Source organism: Oncorhynchus mykiss, chromosome 12, assembly GCF_057628025.1.
Source record: "Oncorhynchus mykiss isolate SJ-2025 chromosome 12, ASM5762802v1, whole genome shotgun sequence".
In the NCBI taxonomy this organism is placed as follows: domain Eukaryota; kingdom Metazoa; phylum Chordata; class Actinopteri; order Salmoniformes; family Salmonidae; genus Oncorhynchus; species Oncorhynchus mykiss.
The window spans coordinates 39,850,364-39,869,040 of NC_143033.1; the positions used below are offsets into that span (position 1 = coordinate 39,850,364).

Here is an 18,677-nt window from a genome sequence, read left to right on the forward strand (position 1 = left end):
GGAGGGGGAGAAGAGGGAGGTGTGGCGTCAGACCAGAGGAGACGGAACAGCAACAGTGCATATATAGACGTGAGTGACTGAGTGTGTAGTGTTATTCACTGTTGGTGCACTGTAACAATACTTGTATTATAGTTCATCCCAAAATCAAAACTTGTTGTTGTTTTTGTATCCCAAAGTGGCCTCATGTCAGATTTGTCCTTATGCATGTACATACAGTAAGTACACTGATGAAATATTATTATAGCCTTTCAGGCAGGTTAGAGTATGTCCTATGATGATGACCTCTCCTCTCTTTTCCTCCTTTCAGCGTTATGTACGTCATAAAGACTACCTCAACAGCTTGGTTGGCCAGGACTGAAATGGTATGCATGTAGTTTGTGACAGATCTTTTACACAAGTTGTTTCGTCAGCAAAGTTAATCTCAAATCCAATTTTATTTGTCACATGCGCCGAATACAACCTTACAGTGAAATGCTTATTTACAAGCCCTTAACCAACAATGCAGCTTAAGAAAAATAAGTGTTAAGTAAAAAATAGATAATTTAAATAAAGGTAACAAATAATTAGAGAGCAGCAGTAAAATAACAATTGCGAGGCTATATACAGGGTGTACTGGTACAGTCAATGTGCGGGGGCACCAGTTAGTCGAGGTAATAGAGGTAATATGTACATGTAGGTAGAGGTAAAGTGACTATGCAGAGAGTATTAGCAGCTTAAAACAGTGGGGGGGTGCAAAAAGACTGGGTAGCCATTTGATTAGCTGTTCAGGAGTCTTATGGCTTGGGGGTAGAAGCTGTTAAGAAGTCTTTTGGACCTAGACTTGGTGTTCCGGTACCGCTTGCCATGTGGTAGCAGAGAGAACATTTTATGACTAGGGTGGCTGGAGTCTTTGATAGTTTTTAGGGCCTTCTTCTGACACCGCCTGGTATAGAGGTCCTGGATGGCAGGAAGTTTGGCTCCAGTGATGTACTGGGCTGTACGCACTACCCTCTGTAGTGCCTTGCGGTCAAAGTCCGACCAGTTGCCATACCAGGCAGTGATTCAACCAGTCAGAATGCTCTCGATGGTGCAGCTGTAGAATTTTTTGAGGATCTGAGGACCCATGACAAATCTTTTCAGTCTCTTGTGGGGGAATAGGCTTTGTTGTGCCCTCTTCACGACTCTTGGTGTGTTTGGACCAAGATAGTTTGGTGATGTGGACACCAAGGAAGTTGAAGCTCTCAACCTGCTCCACTACAGCCCCGTCGATGAGAATAGGGGCGTGGTTAGTCCTCCTTTTCCTGTATTCCACAATCATCTCCTTTGTCTTGATCACATTGAGGAAGAGGTTGTTGTCCTTGCACCACATTGTCATGTCTCTGACCTCTTTATAGTCTTTCTCGTTGTTGTCTGTGATCAGGCCTACCACTGTTGTCACCGGCAAACTTAAAGATGGTGTTGGAGTCGTGCCTGGCCGTGCAGTCATGACTAAACAGGGAGTACAGGACGGGACTGAGCATGCACCCTAGAGGTGCCCCCGTGTTGAGGATCAGCGTGGCGGATGTGTTGTTACCTACCCTTACCACCTGGGGGCGGCCCGTCAAGAAGTCCAGGATCCAGTTGTAGAGGGAGGGGTTTAGTCCCAGGGTCCTTAGCTTAGTGATGAGCTTTGAGGGCACTATGGTGTTAAACGCTGAGATGTAGTCAATGAATAGCATTCTCACATAGGTGCTCCTTTTGTCCATGTGTGAATGGCAGTGTGGAGTGCAATAGAGATTGCATCATCTGTGGATCTGTTGGGCCGGTATGCAAATTGGATTGGATCTAGGGTTTCTGGGGTAATGGTTTTGATGTGAGCCATGACCAGCCTTTCAAAGCACTTCATGGCTACAGACGTGAGTGCTACGGGTTGGTAGTCATTTAGGCAGGTTACCTTAGTGTTCTTAGGCACAGGGACTATGGTTTTCTGCTTGAAACATGTTGGTAGTACAGACTCAGACAGGGAGAGGTTGAAAATGTCAGTGAAGACACTTGCCAGTTGGTCAGCGCATGCTCGGAGTATACAGCCTGGTAATCCTTCTGGCCCTGCGGCCTTGTGAATGGTGACCTGTTTAAAGGTTTTACATCGGCTGCGGAGAGCGTGATCACACAGTCGTCTGGAACAGCTGATGCTCTCATGCATGTTTCATTGTTACTTGCCTCGAAGCGAGCATATTAGTTATTTAGCTCGTCTGGTAGGCTCATGTCACTGGGCAGCTCTCGGCTGTGCTTCCCTTTGTAGTCTGTAATAGTTTGCATGCCCTGCCACATCTGACGAGCGTCAGAGCTGGTGTAGTACGATTCGATCTTAGTCCTGTATTGACATTTTGCCTGTTTGATGGTTCGTCGGAGGGCATAGTGGGATTTCTTATAAGCTTCCTGTTGTATAGCACACTGTATTACTTATACAACTAATTAACGTGGGCATTGTTTAATGCGTTTCACAGGAAGAACATTCCAAGCATTTCAACATAGGTAAGCAAGGGGGGGTTACAGGTTCTCTAAAGGGACAAAACTAGAATATCAATACACAACATATACCTCCCCCTTTACCTCTGGTGACTCATTAGGAAAAAGTAAATATTCACTGTTTTGCCTATTGTTTTCTTTTTAATATAAGTTCTCTTAATGTAAATAAATTAACTTTTCAGAATAACCTTTTCTAAACTAGGGATAGAAGCTAGACTGCCTCAGTCCCCAGACTTAACCCTGGGGTGTATTCTTCCCTAATGTCGGAGGTTAGTCTGAACTAAATAGTCAACCTGTCAGGGGGTATTCTTTCTCTTGACATACAGTTGAGTCTACAGTCACATTATTTCTGAGTCTGAGTGGTGATGGTGTATGCCCAGACTGGGGTGCAACAGTACCCTGAGTAGGCACTCTGGCTGGTTCAGGTGAGTCTGGAGCACTTTCCACATTTGTAGATTGCTGCAGTGGATGTTCAGGTTATAGCTCGTAGTCATGGTAGGTCTCCAGTAGCTGATCTTGGTTTGTCACTTGACACGAGTCATCTCTGAGGTTGGTTCCTGGCAACAGTTGATCTGTGTAGGAAACAAGTCCTGTTTGTGCAACCACTGTGGCTGGTATTTGGACCTTTGCAGTAGTTCCGAGCAAGAACTCTCTCTCTCCAGCTATGAAGCTTCTGTATTTTGCTTTGCTCCGTCTCTCCACCTGTGCTCTCTGTTGTGTCTGTACAACCTGTCTCGTCTTTGGAGGTCTCAGGAGGTCGAGTCGCGTGCGAAGCTATCTTTTCTTCATGGCTGACCCGGGTGCCACTTTGGTTGTAGAGTGGGGAGTGTTTCTGTAGGTTAACAGGAAGGTGTTTAGACGCCTATTGAGGGAGCTGTTCCCTTGTGATGATTTTAAAGCTTGCTTCGTCGTTTGGACAAACCTTTCAGCGAGGCCGTTTGTTGCATGGTGATACGGCACTGACTTGATGTGCTGAATTCCATTTGCTTCCATGAATGACCGGAACTCTTCAGACACCAGTTGGGGGCCATTATCACTAACGAGTTGCGTTGGCAAGCCGAAGTGACTGAAGATTGACCGTAGCTCTTCGATAGTTCTCTCCGCTGAGGTGCTCTTCATCACTGTGACCTCAGGCCATTTGCTGTGTGCGTCAACTACGACTAAGAACATACGATCCTCCTGTGGGCCTGCATAGTCTATGTGGACTCGCTGCCAAGGCTCCTCTGGGAAGTCCCATGGGTGTAGTGGTGCTAGCTGGCTAGCTGAGGCATGTTCCTCATCTTTTGACATGCAGAACATGACTTGACCTTGTCTTCGATAGCTGCGTCCAGACCTGGCCACCAAAAGTAGTTGCATACAATCTCCTTCATTCGCACCATGCCACAGTGCCCTGAATGGAGTTCTTCAAGCACCTGCCTTCTCAGTGGCGGCGGTATGATGACTCGAAAACCCCACAGCAAGCATCCAAACTGAACTGTGAGCTCGTTTCTCCTCACTAGGTAAGGTTGTAGGCTGACCGACATCTCTCCTTCTTTTCCAAGAGTGACAATGTCCACGACCTCAGACATCACTGGATCAGTGTGGGTGAACTTTTTCACTTGGACAGATGTAACTGGGGCGTTCGTCACTACCTTGAAGTAGAAGATTTCAGCCTGGGAGTGCTCAGTGTGTGCGACAGGTAAGGGAAGTCTTGAGAGGCCGTCTGCATTGCAGTGCTGCTCAGACCTTCTGTACTTGTTATCGTACGGGTGAGCAGATAACAATAACGCCCATCGCTGCATGTGGCTGGTTACAAGCGACAAGCGACGGAATGCCGGTGTGGGGACCAAAGATGGAGGTGAGTGGTCTATGGTCCGTCAGCAGAGTGAATCATTGGCCAAACAGAAACTGTTAACATTTCTTAACTCCAAACACAATGGTGAGTGCTTCACTCTCTATCTGTGCATAATTGCTCTCGGCTTTATTTAAGGTCCATGATGCGAAAGCAATTGGCCTTTCTTCACCTGATGGCATGATGTGTGAGACAACCTCACCAACGCCATAAGGCGATGCATCACATGCCAAATGTAATGGCAAGTTGGGGTTGAAGTGGGTTAGGGCCTCTGACTGAGCTAAGGCTGTTTTCACTCTCATGAAGGCCTCCTCACATCTGTCTGTCCACTTCTACTGTTTGGTTTTGTTCAAAAGTTCAAGCAGTGGCTTTAACATGTTAGCTAGGTTTGGCACAAACTTTGCGTAGTATGTCAGCAGTCCTAAGAATGATCTCAGTTGACTCACTGTGGGGATGGAGCTTCCGCAACGGCCTTCACCTTCGATGGTGCCTTGTGGACCCCCGAACTGTCGATGACGTGGCCCAGGTACTCAACAGAGGGACGGAAAAACTTGCATTTGTCCTTCCGGACCCTCAGACCGTACTCCTCCAATCTGTAGTGTAGCATCAACAGTTCTTGTGACTCTTGGTCCACATGCATCTGTAGACATAAGTCTATCTTACTGAATTTTTGTCCTCCAGCTAAACCACAAAAGAGGTCGTCAATGAGGGGTAGTGGATATTTTTCAGCAGTCAAGACTGGGTTACTGGTGACTTTGAAATCACCACAGAGTGATCCATCTTTTTTTATGACTGGAACAACGGGTGTAGCCCATTCACTAACATTCACTGGGTCCAATACTCCACTCTCGACTAGTCTGTTTAGTTCAATTTCAACTTTTGGTTTTATGGCGTATGGGACAGGTCTAGCTTTGAAGCATTTTGGCTTGCTGTCTGGTTTCACGGTCAGTTTAACTGTTATGTCCTTCATACTGCCACGGTCTCCTTTGAACACATCCGCGTGTTTCCTCAATATCCCTTGTAGGTTTGTGTCCTCTTTTGCAACCATGTGAATTTCCTGCCAGTTTAGTTTGATCTTTTCCAGCCATGTCCGTCCTAGCAATGCTGGATGGTTGCCTCTCACAATGTAGAGTGATATCTTTACCTTCTGTTTGTTGAGCTCCACTGTAACAATCACACTTCCTCTCACTGGAACAATCTCACCAGTGTATGTTTTCAGCGTCATCTTTGTGGGCTGTAGTGTGAGGTGATGTAGTTTATCCTTGTATACAGCCTCAGACAGCAAAGATATGGCTGCTCCAGTGTCCACTTGCATCCGTACTGCGTTTCCATCTAGTAGTGGTGTCACCCAGTATCCATTGTCTGAAATTGACATAACATGCAAAGATTCTTCCCCTTCAGACAGGGTATAATTTTGTTCATCCTCTGTGTGCTCCATTTTATGCACTTTCTTTTTGTACTTCCTGAAGTCGCTTTTCCTTTGTTCAGTACTTTTGTTTGATTGTGTCATTTTGTTTTTACATGCATGTTCGATGTGACCCTTTTTTCCACAACTTCTGCAGTCTAAGTCTCTGCACCAACACTCCACTGCTTGGTGACCTGGTTTCCCACAGCGATAGCATGGCTTCTCACCTCCTGCCTTGTTTTTTAACTCCGTAGACACCTTATGCACTTTGGTCGATGCACTTAGCTGTTGTGCGTCTTTATTTGCCATTTCAATTGACATACTCGCTTCTATTGCTCTCTGCAATGTTAAGTTACTCTCAGTCAAAAGGCATTACTGAATTGCCTCGCTGTGCATGCCACACACTAACCTATCACGTATAGTGTCACTCATTGATCGCCCAAATTCACAGTGTTCAGATAACTGTTTCAATACAGCCACAAACTGTGAGATTGATGCCCCTCCTCTTGATTTCTCTTATGAAACCGGAATCTCTCTGCGATTATCAGTGGTTTGGGAGAATAATGTCCTTTTAAGGTAGCCACAATTTCATCATATGATTTATCACCAGGTTTTTCAGGCGTTACTAGGCTGCGCAGTAGATTGAATGTTTTTCCTCCCATAACAGTCAAAAATGTTGGCACAACGACTTCTGCTTTAATTCCATTTGCCAACACAAAGTACTCAAAACGTTCTGTGTAAGAACTCCATTGTTCCACAGATTCATCAAATGTTCCTATATTTCCAATCAATGCAGACATTTTCAGTTTATTTTTCTCTCTCACACTTTTCAGACGATCCTTTACTCCCAGACCCTTTTTTTCCTTTCTTTTAACTCACGCTGACTTAGCTTTCTCCCGCAGCGAAACTCTTCCTATCCCTCGAGGCTCTCGTTGCTGTGACATCAAAGGCTAGCTAGCATTACTCGACTGGCTAGCTCCACGTTTTGTTTGCGCCTTTCTACAGCCCCCAAAAATTACGAATTTACCTCAGACTTTCTGCAGAAAATGATGAGCACAAACGTGAGAACGTTTCTTCCTCGTCGCCAGTTTTGTTGTATAGCACACTGTATTACTTATACAACTAATGTAAGGACAGGACATGAGACGGGAGTAGAAATTAATGTGGGCATTGTTTAATGCATTTCACAGGGAGAAACATTCAGAGCATTTCAACGTAGGTAAGCAAGGGGCGTTTACAGGTGCCCTAATGGGACAACAATAGAATATCAATACACAACACTTCCGGGTTAGAGTCCCGCTCCTTGAAAGAGGCAGCTCTACCCTTTAGCTCAGTGCAGATGTTGCCTGTAATTCATGGCTTCTGGTTGGGGTATGTACGTACAGTCATTGTGGGGATGACGTCATCGATGTACTTATTGATGAGGCCGGTGACTAATGTGGTGCCATCGGAAGAATCCCAGGAACATATTCCAGTCTGTGCAAGCAAAACAGTCCTGTAGTTTAGCATCTGCTTCATCTGAGCACTTTTTTATTGACCGAGTCACCAATGCTTCCTGCTTTAATTTTTGCTTGTAAGCAGGAATCAGGAGGTTAAAATTATGGTCAGATTTGCCAAATGGAGGGCGAGGGAGAGCTTTGTACCCATCTCTGTGTGTGGAGTAAAGTTGTTCTAAAGTTTTTTCCCCCTCTGGATGGACATTTAACATGCTGGTAGAAATGAGGTCAAACTGATTTAAGTTTCCCTCCATTAATGTCCCCGGCCACTAGGAGTGCCGCCTCTGGATGAGCGTTTTCCTGTTTGCTTATGGCGGTATACAGCTCATTGAGTGCGATCTTAGTGCCAGCATCGGTCTGTGGTGATGTGTAGACAGCTACCTAAAATACAGATGAAAACTCTCTAGGTAGATAGTGTGGTCTGCAGCTTATCATGAGATACTCTAGCTCAGGCGAGCAAAACCTTGAGACTTCCTTAGATATCGGGCACCAGCTGTTGTTTACAAATATACATAGACCGCCACCACTTGTCTTACCAGAGGATGCTTTTCTATCCTGCCGATAGTATAAAACCCGCCAGCTGTATGTTATGATGTCATTCAGCCACGACTCTGTGAAACATAACATATTACAGTTCTTAATGTCCCGTTGTAGGATATACGTGCTTTTAGTTTGTCCCATTTATTTTCCAGCTATTGTACGTTGGCCAACAGTACGGATGGCAAGGCAGATTAGCCACTTGTCGATAAATCCTCACATGCCACCCCGATCTCCTTCTGCAAAATCTACATATTTTTTCCTACAAATGACGGGGATGAGGGCCTGTTCAGGTGTCTGGAGTAAATCCCTCTCGTCTGACTCATTAAACAAAAATTATTTGTCCAATTCATGGTGGGTAATCGCTGTTCTGATGTCCAGAAGCTCTTTTCGGTCATAAGAGACGGTAGCAGCAACATTATGTACAAAATAAGTTTCAATCAAAGCGAAAAATCAAACAAAATAGCATGGTTGGTTAAGAGCCAATAAAACGGCAGCCATCCTCTCTGGCGCCAGTACAACTTTATTAGTCCATGTTACGGGGAAGAAAGGGAATTTGTTTTTCTGAAGGGGTTGTTCACAGATCTGCCAGTTCAGATCAAATCACACGTTTTGTTGCTTTTTTGCAAACAGCAATGGTGTAATGCCCCTTTTTGTCTCAAACCCGGGTCTCCCTGCCCGTAGGCCAGTGCTCCTCAATTATTTTCTGTTATGCCCCCCCTAGGAAGAAGTCAACATTTCGCGCCCCCCAACTCGCTGCCGCGACTGTAAATAGCATCATGTGTCTATAAAATTGTTATAAGTACACCTCTGCATAACATTTTATCCTTATTAACATTAAAGAAAACAAAAAAAGAAAAAAGAAAGAAATATAGATCAACTTACAACAAATAATAACTTTATTAACATTGTTTTTAGTCTGTAACAGAAAAGACTTAAAGTGCATCAATTTGCCTGAATTTTTTATTTTTTTTAATCCTTATTTAACCTGTAAACATTTTTTCACCATTTGATACTGAAAAATAAAATATAATCAATAAATAATAATAATTATTTATTAAAAATTGATCAGCAACATTAACTCAGGAGCACAATATATGAAACACTTTGGCCTATAAAACAAAAATGAATAAAACAATTTGTGCTGATTTTTTTTTATCAAAATGAGGAAGTCAGGATTAATGGCTACAATGAGCACGTTTTGCAGAGCACAGCTTTTCGAAGCGGGGTTTGAAGCATGATACTGCAACTCTCAGCTCCTGCTCAATGTTTAGCTGGGACCTGTACTTGGTCTTCAGTGCAGCAACAGCAGAGAAGCCAGTCTCACAAAGATAAGATGTTGCAAAAGGAAGAAGAATGCCCATTGCCCTCTGCCCTAAGAGTGGATACTGCCTCTCAACACTCAGCCAGAATTCACTCAGTGTCTGTGATGTGAACCTCAGTCTCAATGTGGAGTCAGACGTCATATCAATGAACTGGTCCTCCTCTGCAGAGCTGAAACCAGTTGGAGCTGGTGCATTGAAAGGATCTCTCACCCAGTCATATTGGGAACTGTTTTCAGGGAAGTACTTTTTAAAGAATCCCATCAGTGATGAAATATGCTCCTTAATATATAGAATCACTGAGGTGGCATCATAGTCAGTAGTGTCAACAAATTCATGCAGGTACTCGAATGAATCAGTATTTCCTTCATCAAGTCGCCTGCCCCACATTGCAAGCTTTCGAGTGACAGAGCTGATCTTGTCTGTGACCTGAGGGAGGTGTGTATCTTTCCCTTGAAGCTGTAGATTTAGTTAATTTAGCTTTCCAACTATGTCACTCAGGTAGGCCAGTTTTGCCAGGAAGTTCTCATCACAAAATTTTTCTGCGAGGTCATACTTGTGCTCCTGCTCCGAAAACATTCTTATCTGCTCTCTGAGCTCAAAAACTCGGGACAAGACTTTTCCTCGTGACAGCCACCTTGCTTCACTGTGAAACAACACAGCTTGATGTTCAGCTCCCATCTCCTCACAGATAGCAGAGAAGACTCTTGTTTTTAGTGGTCTGGTCTTTATAAAATTGACTACACCTACAATGTCAGTCATAACCTCACTTAATTCAGAGGAAAGGTGCCTTGATGCCAGTGCTTCTCTGTGTATAACACAGTGTGTCCACTCAGCATTAGGTGAGGCCTTCTTGATGAGTGCCCGAAGTCCTTTTCTCATCCCTGCCATGGTCTGTGCACCATCACTGCAAACACCAATGCAGTTCTCCCACTTTAGCCCATTCTCAGTCAGGAAGCAGTCCAGCATTTTGAATAGCTCTTCAGCTGTGGCTCTGTCTCTGACATATTTACAAAAAAGTAGATCCTCTCACAGGGAGTTTGTCATGTCAAAACGTACATAAGCGATAAACAAACAGTCTTTGTTGCTGTCAGTTGCTTCATCGAACTGTAAGGCAAAACGTTTGTCTTTGAGTTTATCTATCAGCTGTTCTTTAAGATCGTTAGCAATGTCATTTATACGTCTGGCGACAGTGTCATTGGACAGAGGGATAGTTTTTATTTTTGCAGCACTTGCGTCATTCAGCATGACAGAGACCATGTCTAATGCTGCAGGCAGTATCAGCTCCTCTGCTATGGAGTGTTTTTTTTTGCATTGAGCAATTTGGTATGCCACCTTATATTATGCTAACAGTGCTCGCTGGTTTACTGAAGTAGCATTCACAAAGCGGGACGATTGTTGGCAATATTCGGCACGTTTTCGCTGAAAAAACTCAAGCGGCTTGATTGGGGTGTAATGTCTTTAAGTGACGCCTTCATTTATTTGGCTTCATGCTGTCTGCTGCCAACATTTTTATACACAGTAAACATACCGGTCTTTCCTCGTCTCCCACCGTAGTCACAGTGAAGCCAAGCGCTACATACGCTTCCTCTTAGCTTTTGGGAGACTTACGTTTGTCTCATTATCTCCGTCTCTCTCTGCCTTTCTTTTCATCCCTGTTAAATATTTTTCCATGGTGTCTCTTAAGGGTTTGTTATCTGCACTTCATATCTCCTGCTCTGTACTGTGTGCTCTTGTTCGGTGCAAAAAAACCCTACTCCCTGCGGCAAAAAAAAGCATGTTCCCCCTGGCATCGCTCCGAGCCCCCCCAGGGGGGCGCGCCCCACTATTTGAGAAGGACTGCCGTAGGCAAACAAATATATTTTTGTAAATTCCGGCGGTCGCCCCAAAACAGGTTTTGGACCTGGGTCCATCAACTGTCAAGCCAACACCTTAAGTGCTACTCCAATATGTCCAAACCTCTCGATGTGTTCACTCGGTGTTGGATTAAAGTTGCTACAGAACGTGAGTCAGCTGAGACCTCCTTCCTTGGGGAGAGCATGCCGCCACACTTCTTTATAGCAAGTCTCTCACGTGTACACACATCTTTGATGGCTTCACAGGCACTATCCCACTTCTGATACCAATGTAACAAACTTGGGGGTAGCTCCAACTGGGACTCGAACCCCGGTCCAGCGACTAGCAAGCCAACACCTTATTCATTACACCAAGAGATCAGAAGGTGGTAAGTGTAGGGTTAAGCTTGCTACAATATATACGTATATAGGGCAATGTGTGATCTGGGTGAGGCAGCATTGCCACTAGTGCTCCCAACACAGCCAAACACAATCTTTACCTTCTTAACCTTAACTAACCTAAAGTCAAATACATTTAGACAAACCACCATGTGAGCAGCAAGTTTCGGGTTAATGGAGTGAAGTGGGTAATGGGTAGGACCACCAGTATGAACTATATGTCTATACATGGATGGATGCTCTTCATCAACACCATCTTTTCTGTGAAACTAGATATCAGCAATCAATCAACAAGACTAATGAAATGGGGCAAATGAAGACATTAGAACTGCTAAAGGTAATATATTATATTCTGAAACCAATTTCTTACTGGTATATTTTGAACATGATCTGTCAATCCTGAGATCGTTGCATGTGCTGGTGCGAAGTTTCCCCTAGATACAGATCTAGGATCAGCTTCCCCTCCCCAAACCTAACAAGGACCATTCGCGGGGGGAATTCAAATCTGATCCAAAGCCAGGGTCTATTTGGGGAACTTGTCCCCTCCCCCACAACACGGCAGGTGGATGCGGCTTCCTCAGTTCACCATGCTCATAAAGAAAACAGCAGTGTATTTCAGCTGTAAGTATTTTGAAGTTACTAGCGATATTATTTTAAATGAATCGTTATAGCTTCGTTATTATTCAACAATAACTCGGCCAATGTAGCTGTAGCGGGCTACATTTCGTAGATGCATGGAAAAGTATTAGCTCTGTTGTAGCATTTTGTTAGCTAGCTAGCGAGCCATTTTTCCTGGCTATACTGATAGGTTAATTAGCCAGCTAGCTGCTAATGGTTGCTGGAGTAGACATTAATACATTTCGGAATCGATTATTATTGCATTGCTTATCTTTGCTATGATGTCTTAGATGTTGTTGATAATGGGATATGTAGGAGGGCGAACCGGTCAAGGATCGATTCAGACAAGGTGGTAAATTGTATGACATGCGACAGTTTAATTATGAGTAAAGATATCTGGTACAACGTATACGGGCCCATTTCATTCAGCTCATAAGGAACCAGCAGAAAAGAAGCAGCGATAACAGAGTGCATGTATGTTATATACAGTACAGAAAGTAGGTTGAGTCTAGAAGTTCTGGTCTTCTGGTTGGTCCTGTTGGGCCGTCCGTCATCCCTCTCTTCACGTCGTGCCGTTCCTTGTCACACAATGTTCAGCTAAGAAGGAGATTATGTGTGTGTGCTTGTCTGTTCCTGCTTCTCAAGGTTGGGAGTGTACATGCAGCTGGTGTTTGTCATGAGATACCGTTATCAGTGCTCAGCAGTAAGCCAGCTCTGTTCCTTAGTCTAAATGCATAGTCTAAATGAAAGTAGGTTGAGTTATATGTGTTATGGCAGCTACATTATATTAATAAGGTTATTACATTGCTAGGCATACTTTAAGCTAGAAATTCTTATAATTCTTACAATGTTCTCATATGGAAGAATGTTGTGTTGTGCATAATGTTAAATAACTCCATAGGAGTAATGTTAAACTAGCTACTGGTAGCTAGCTACATTGTAATGCAAATGTGGTCCTAGCTCGGTTGCTTTCCTGTGGCATGCCGAGTTATTTGCACAAGTCACAATGTGAGACATTTTGTTTAGAGGTGATTGTATTTTGAAATGGCAGCTAGGGAAAGGCATTTGGAATATTTCACTATTCAAATATGGATATCCGGATGGTCCAATTATATATATATTTTTTGTGAAAACATGTTTTATTTCCTGCAGGACTGACAGAGACAGTGCGGTGCTAGAAGGGAAGGTTTGATTTGGAGAGACAGTTGTTGCTGTCATAGGTAATCTGTCATACTATACATGTATTAATGACATGTCTATTTTAAAATTGTTCTCGTCAGAACATGGATAAAAGCAGGAATCTATTTTGCCAAGGTATGTAGCCAACCGTCAACCACCTCCTCATTTCCTGCATTTTAAATTTGCAAAATCAATTTTTGGACCTGCAATTGAATGATATATACCCATTGATTCTTGAAGAATATAACTTATAAATGCCTCATGAGCTTAGTTCAACAGTTGTACCCCATCAGAACTCAGCATATAAGCTTGTTTTACTTCAATGTGGGTAAACAAAGTACATGTAAACAAACACTCTATAGCCTCAAAACATGGTTAAACATGGATCAATCCACTAATGGGAGGGAAATGTAGCCTCAAAATGAGCTGTTATTGGCAGAGAGATTTCAAACTCTTTGTTATTGGTCTATTAACTTAGACCACCTGGTGACGTCACCAAGCAAGCCAAAACTCCACCAATGCAAAACCTGCTGATTTAGAATGTCTTATGTAGATTGTATTTTCAATCAGCAACTATCAGGAAATTACACTGATAACATTTTTTCATAGTTTCATCAGCTGTTGTACAAATATGATACAAAACACCAGCTGAGTGACACCGGCTGCATCAGTGAGTATGAACCTGACAGCGAAAGCTCGAGTGACAGGTGTTCAGAACTCACTCAGCCTGGTAATTCTGTGACGGTCGACACTGGCTGCTTTCGTAAGCAAGGGAACATCCGCAGTCTACCGTCAAACTTACCAGGCTGAGCAAAAATGTAATGTCGTTGCTTGCTAATATGTGGATTTGTTGTTACTCTTATGTATGTTCCATCCTTTTGTGTTTTTCAGGCAAGCCTGAGAAAGAACTGAGAAAACGTACTAAAAAGTAAAGACAGACACCAGAAAGAGGCCCAAGAAGACTTGGACGCAGGAACAGAGGACAGCGAGGGATGTTCAGAACTCACTCAGTCCGGTAAGTTGGTGAGGGTACACTTCGAGACTGCTTACCTGACACGGAGGAATTATTTTCTTTTTATCTCCTCTCCCTTACCTTCCCTATGCCCCCCTCCCCTATTGTGTTGGACCGTCATGTGTTTTAATCTTTTCTTTGTTTGTGATTAGGTTTGGAGAATGACTTCTCAACCCAAGACTAAGAGCAGCTGTGAGAAAGCATCAGTTTGGAAGCATTTGGGAAAATGTAAAGTGCTAAAGAAGGTTCCTGGCAAAGAGGATTGACTGTTATGGGTCAGAGCCAGCTCTCACAAACAGAACATGGAAAGACATGAAAACCTGGTGCACAACAAAATGCAAACAGAAAAGGCTCTCCGCAGCCGGTAAAAGGCTAGCATGCCACAAAAATGAAGTTCACACAGGTGAATGGGAGAGTTGTAAAAGACAAAAAGCTTTTTAGACATAGCTCCAAAATGCAGGTGCTAGTTGAGCTCATGAGCTAGTTCTGTTTTGTGGTGGAAAACTTAGTGTGTCGAGCATAATATATCAACCCTGTTACCAATAGATAAAAACGCTAGACATTTTTTAGCAATTTCATTTTTTGTCTGAAACGTCCATTCCTCTTGTCACAAGGGATTTATGCATGATTTAATATGAAACCCTGCCTCCCGAGTGGCGCAGTGGTCTTAGGCACTGCATCGCAGTTGCTAGCTGTGCTGCTATAGATCCTGGTTCGAGTCCAGGCTCTGTCGCAGCCGGCTGCGACCCGGAGACCCATGGGTTGGCGCACAATTGTCCCAGCGTCGTTCTGGTTAGGGGATGGTTTGTCTGGCAGGGATGTCCTTGCTCTAGCAACTCCTGTGGCGGGCCGGGCGCATGCATGCTGACACGGTCGCCAGGTGTACGGTGTTTCCTCCGACACATTGTTGTGGCTGGCTTCCAGGTTAAGCGGGCATGGTGTCAGGAAGCAGTGCAGCTTGGCAGGGTCGTGTTTCGGAGGACGCATGGCTCTCTACCTTCGCCTCTCCCGAGTCCGTAGGGAGTTGCAGCAATGAGACAAGACTGTAACTACCAATTGGATGTCACAAAAAAAAATGTAAAAGCACCAAAACATTTTTATAATTAATTGGTCATTGTGCACAGTAAAGAGAAGCCATAAATTACTACCTAGTCTAAGTATAGCAAAGCATTATTATTTTTTTTACAATTGCATGTCTTCAAGTTATACTGTTTATTTACAAATAGCTATTTTGCATAAACAACTTGATCAAGTGGTAAAAGTCATGTAACAAACAGGTCATGATGGAACACGTTATTCAATATCAGTAATGGCATCTCTCATCTTTTTAAGTGGGAGAACTTGCACAATTGGTGGCTGACTAAATACTTTTTTGCCCCACTGTATCTGATCTAAAAACAATAACACATAAACATTAGTTATGCATTCTGCAATGAGAAAAGCAGTGTTTAATTCGTTCTTTACTGTTTACAGCCAATCATTGTGAGCTGTGGGCAGGACCAAACATCTGGGGATGGAGCATCAATCCAGAGCCTCTCAGCCAGGTCATCTCTGCTATTCCCATAGAGACACAACAGATAGATCAATCTGTTGATTCATATGGCCATTTTGGCTGGCTTGGTTGAATTGACAATCATCCATTCAAGATGCTAAAGAATCGTATACTATGGAAGGTCCTTGAGAGTAAATGCCAGTGTATTCTATGACTGCCATGAGTACATGCCTTTCTGTCTCCTCAGTCTGGAAGGGTGACTCGGCTGATAGAGAAAATATGATGAGGTGAACTCGTCCTCCTATTCTGATGACTTTTCCATCTACTCCTTCACTGACTGTGAATCTGAGGTAAAAGAGTTGTACCCTACCGTCCATGTCTTTGTTGAGTGACATCACTGTGAGGAGGATGGTCTCTGACAAGTTGACTGATACACGGTGTGATGACGAGGATCATGTAAGGAGGACACCACCGCTGAAAGTTAAGGATGAGGAGGATATAAAAGGTGACAAAGCTTGAAGTGAGTTATATGGTAGAAGACGACGATCTGTCTCTCCACTCCTACGATGAGTCAGACTTCCTGGTTAGTTCTGCATGTTGCATGGGGGATTGGAAATGATACAAACAATTATATTGATAGATCTCAAAATGTATCTGCAATATTAAAGCAGATCTACCCCCCCTCCCCCACACACACGTTTTTGAATAACTCTTTGCATCTTTTAAATGTGTGTGTGTGTGTCACATCTCAATGGTTTGACCCTATGTAGAGATTATTGTGGCCAAGGCCAACATCCTCCTCCCTGCCTCTGTGAGTTCACTGAATAAGGTGTCACGCCAGATGGAGGTGGTCCCCACTGTCCGGCCCTGCGGACAGCAGCTGGACAAGAAAACACAGTGGACGAACACCTACGAGGAGAGTCTGAGGAGGATCAAAGAGAACCTGACCTCAATAGAACTTTACCTGGAGGAAGGTCTGATGATGCACAATGATGGTCAGGACATCAATCAAGAGGCAGAAGAAGAATGAGGGATGCTGTAGAGGATGGATTGCAAAGTGGATGGGGAGGAGGAAGGAGAGACTGAGGGAAAAAGACATGGCTAGGGAGGTCAAGAGGATGGGCGAGCAGGTGAGGGCACTGATCCAAGTGATGAAGAGAAACTGCAGTGAAGGTGATCTTAAGGCAGTAGACCTGGACAGTTGGTTGAATGACTTGGAGGTTGAAAGTGGCATTCAAGAAATGCACTGGAGAGATGGCTGAAATTATAGACAGCATGGCAGAAATGCAGTTTAATCTGCTGTTCTGGACTATGTCCCATGCTAGTTGGTGGTAGAGCACCAATAAATAGTTGGATTTGTCACCAGAAACCCAAGAAGGCAGGCAGATAATTTTTTGTTACCATGCAACGAGGAGATACTTGTGAAAAGTACTAGTTCCAAAATTGGCTGCTGTATACATAGCGTGCGTGTGTGTATGTTGCTGGTATCTGTACTGTGGTGGTATCTACTGTACTGATGGCGCAAAAGCCATGACATGGAGACCTAGTGGAGTGGTAATGCGCATGCAAGCAGTTGCTCCCGATGCCACTTCAGTACACTGCAGCATCCACCGAGAGGCTCTTGCTGCCAAAGGAATGCCTGACAGCTTGAAAGACATTTTGGACACTACTGGGCAAATGGTTTACTTTGTTAAAGCAAGGCCCCTGAACTGTTGTGTATTATCTGCACTATGCAATGATATGGGCAGCGACCATGTAACGTTTGTACAACAAACAGAAGTGCGCTGGTTATCAAGGGGCAAAGTATTGACACATTTTTTTAGAATTGAGAGACGAGGTTAAAGTTTTCTTTACTGACCATGTTCACTTGTCTGACCGCTTGCATGATGATGAGTTTCTCACACGACTGGCCTATCTAGGTGATGTTTTTTCTCTCCTGAATGATCTGAATCTAAGATTACAGGGACACTCCATAACAATTTTGAGGGTGCGGGACAAAATTGAGGCTATGATTAAGAAGTTGGAGCTCTTCTCTGTCTGCATTACAAGGACAACACACAGGTATTTCCATCATTGAATGATTTTTTCGCGTGCAAATGAACTCCAGCTTACGGACAATGTCAAATGTGATATAGCGAAGCACCTGAGTGAGTTGGGTGAGCAATTAAGCAGGTACTTTCCCGAAACGAATGACACAAACAACTGGATTCATTATCCCTTTCATGCCCTGCCTCCAGTCCACTTACCTTTATCTGTACAAGAGAAATTGCAACAACCGGTTCTGTGAAAATTAAATTTAATCAGAAGCCATTGCCAGATGTCTGGATTGGGCTGCGCTCAGTGTATCCTGCCTTGGCAAATCGCCTGTTAAGACACTGATGCACTTTGCAACCACGTACCTATGTGAGAGTGGATTCTCATCCCTCACTAGCATGAAAACTAAATACAGGCACAGACTGTGTGTGGAAAATGACTTAAGACTGAGACTCTCTCCAATACAACCCAACATTGCAGAGATATGTGTATCCTTTCAAGCACACCCTTCTCATTAACCTGTAATGAGTTATTCACAATTTTCGATGAACAAATAAAGTTTTATATGTAAGATAGCTAAATAAAGAGCAAAATGATTGATAATTAATATATTCCTATTTGTGCCCTGGTCCTATAAGAGCTCATTGTCACTTTCCACGAGCCGAGTTGTGACAAACTCGCACTCGTTCTTATGTTTAATAAATGTATCGTATAGTGTGTGTGTGGCAGGCTTACAGTGATCGCAAAAAACAACATTTGAGAGTGCGCTGACCCTGATGCTAGAGGTTGAATATTTGAAGGGGTACGGGACTATAAAAAGATGTTAACCTATTTCATTTGGGTGAGGGGTTATTATGGGAAAAAAATGATTCTCTATTTTGGAATAAACCGATAGATTTTTTGTTATAAAATAAAGAGTACAGCCAGACCTTTGTTGTTTCCCATCAGATTAGAAAAGTTGGAGATAATATACATTAAATATTACACGTTTTTGTAGACTCACTCCAATTTGCATACTGCCCAAACAGAT

At 43.5% G+C, this 18,677-nt stretch overlaps 1 long non-coding RNA gene across 2 annotated transcripts; it reads left to right on the plus strand.

Moving 5' to 3' along the window:
* LOC110537585 (uncharacterized) lies at window positions 1-15,424 on the plus strand. 2 transcript variants are annotated; one of them, XR_016485062.1, is made up of 7 exons: window positions 1-69; window positions 308-362; window positions 11,586-11,649; window positions 11,741-11,933; window positions 13,083-13,150; window positions 14,001-14,124; window positions 14,274-15,424. It is a non-coding gene; the product is annotated as an uncharacterized LOC110537585 (long non-coding RNA). The 2 variants fall into 2 exon arrangements; XR_016485063.1 differs by lacking the exon at window positions 13,083-13,150.
* Window positions 15,425-18,677: the final 3,253 nt, after the last annotated feature.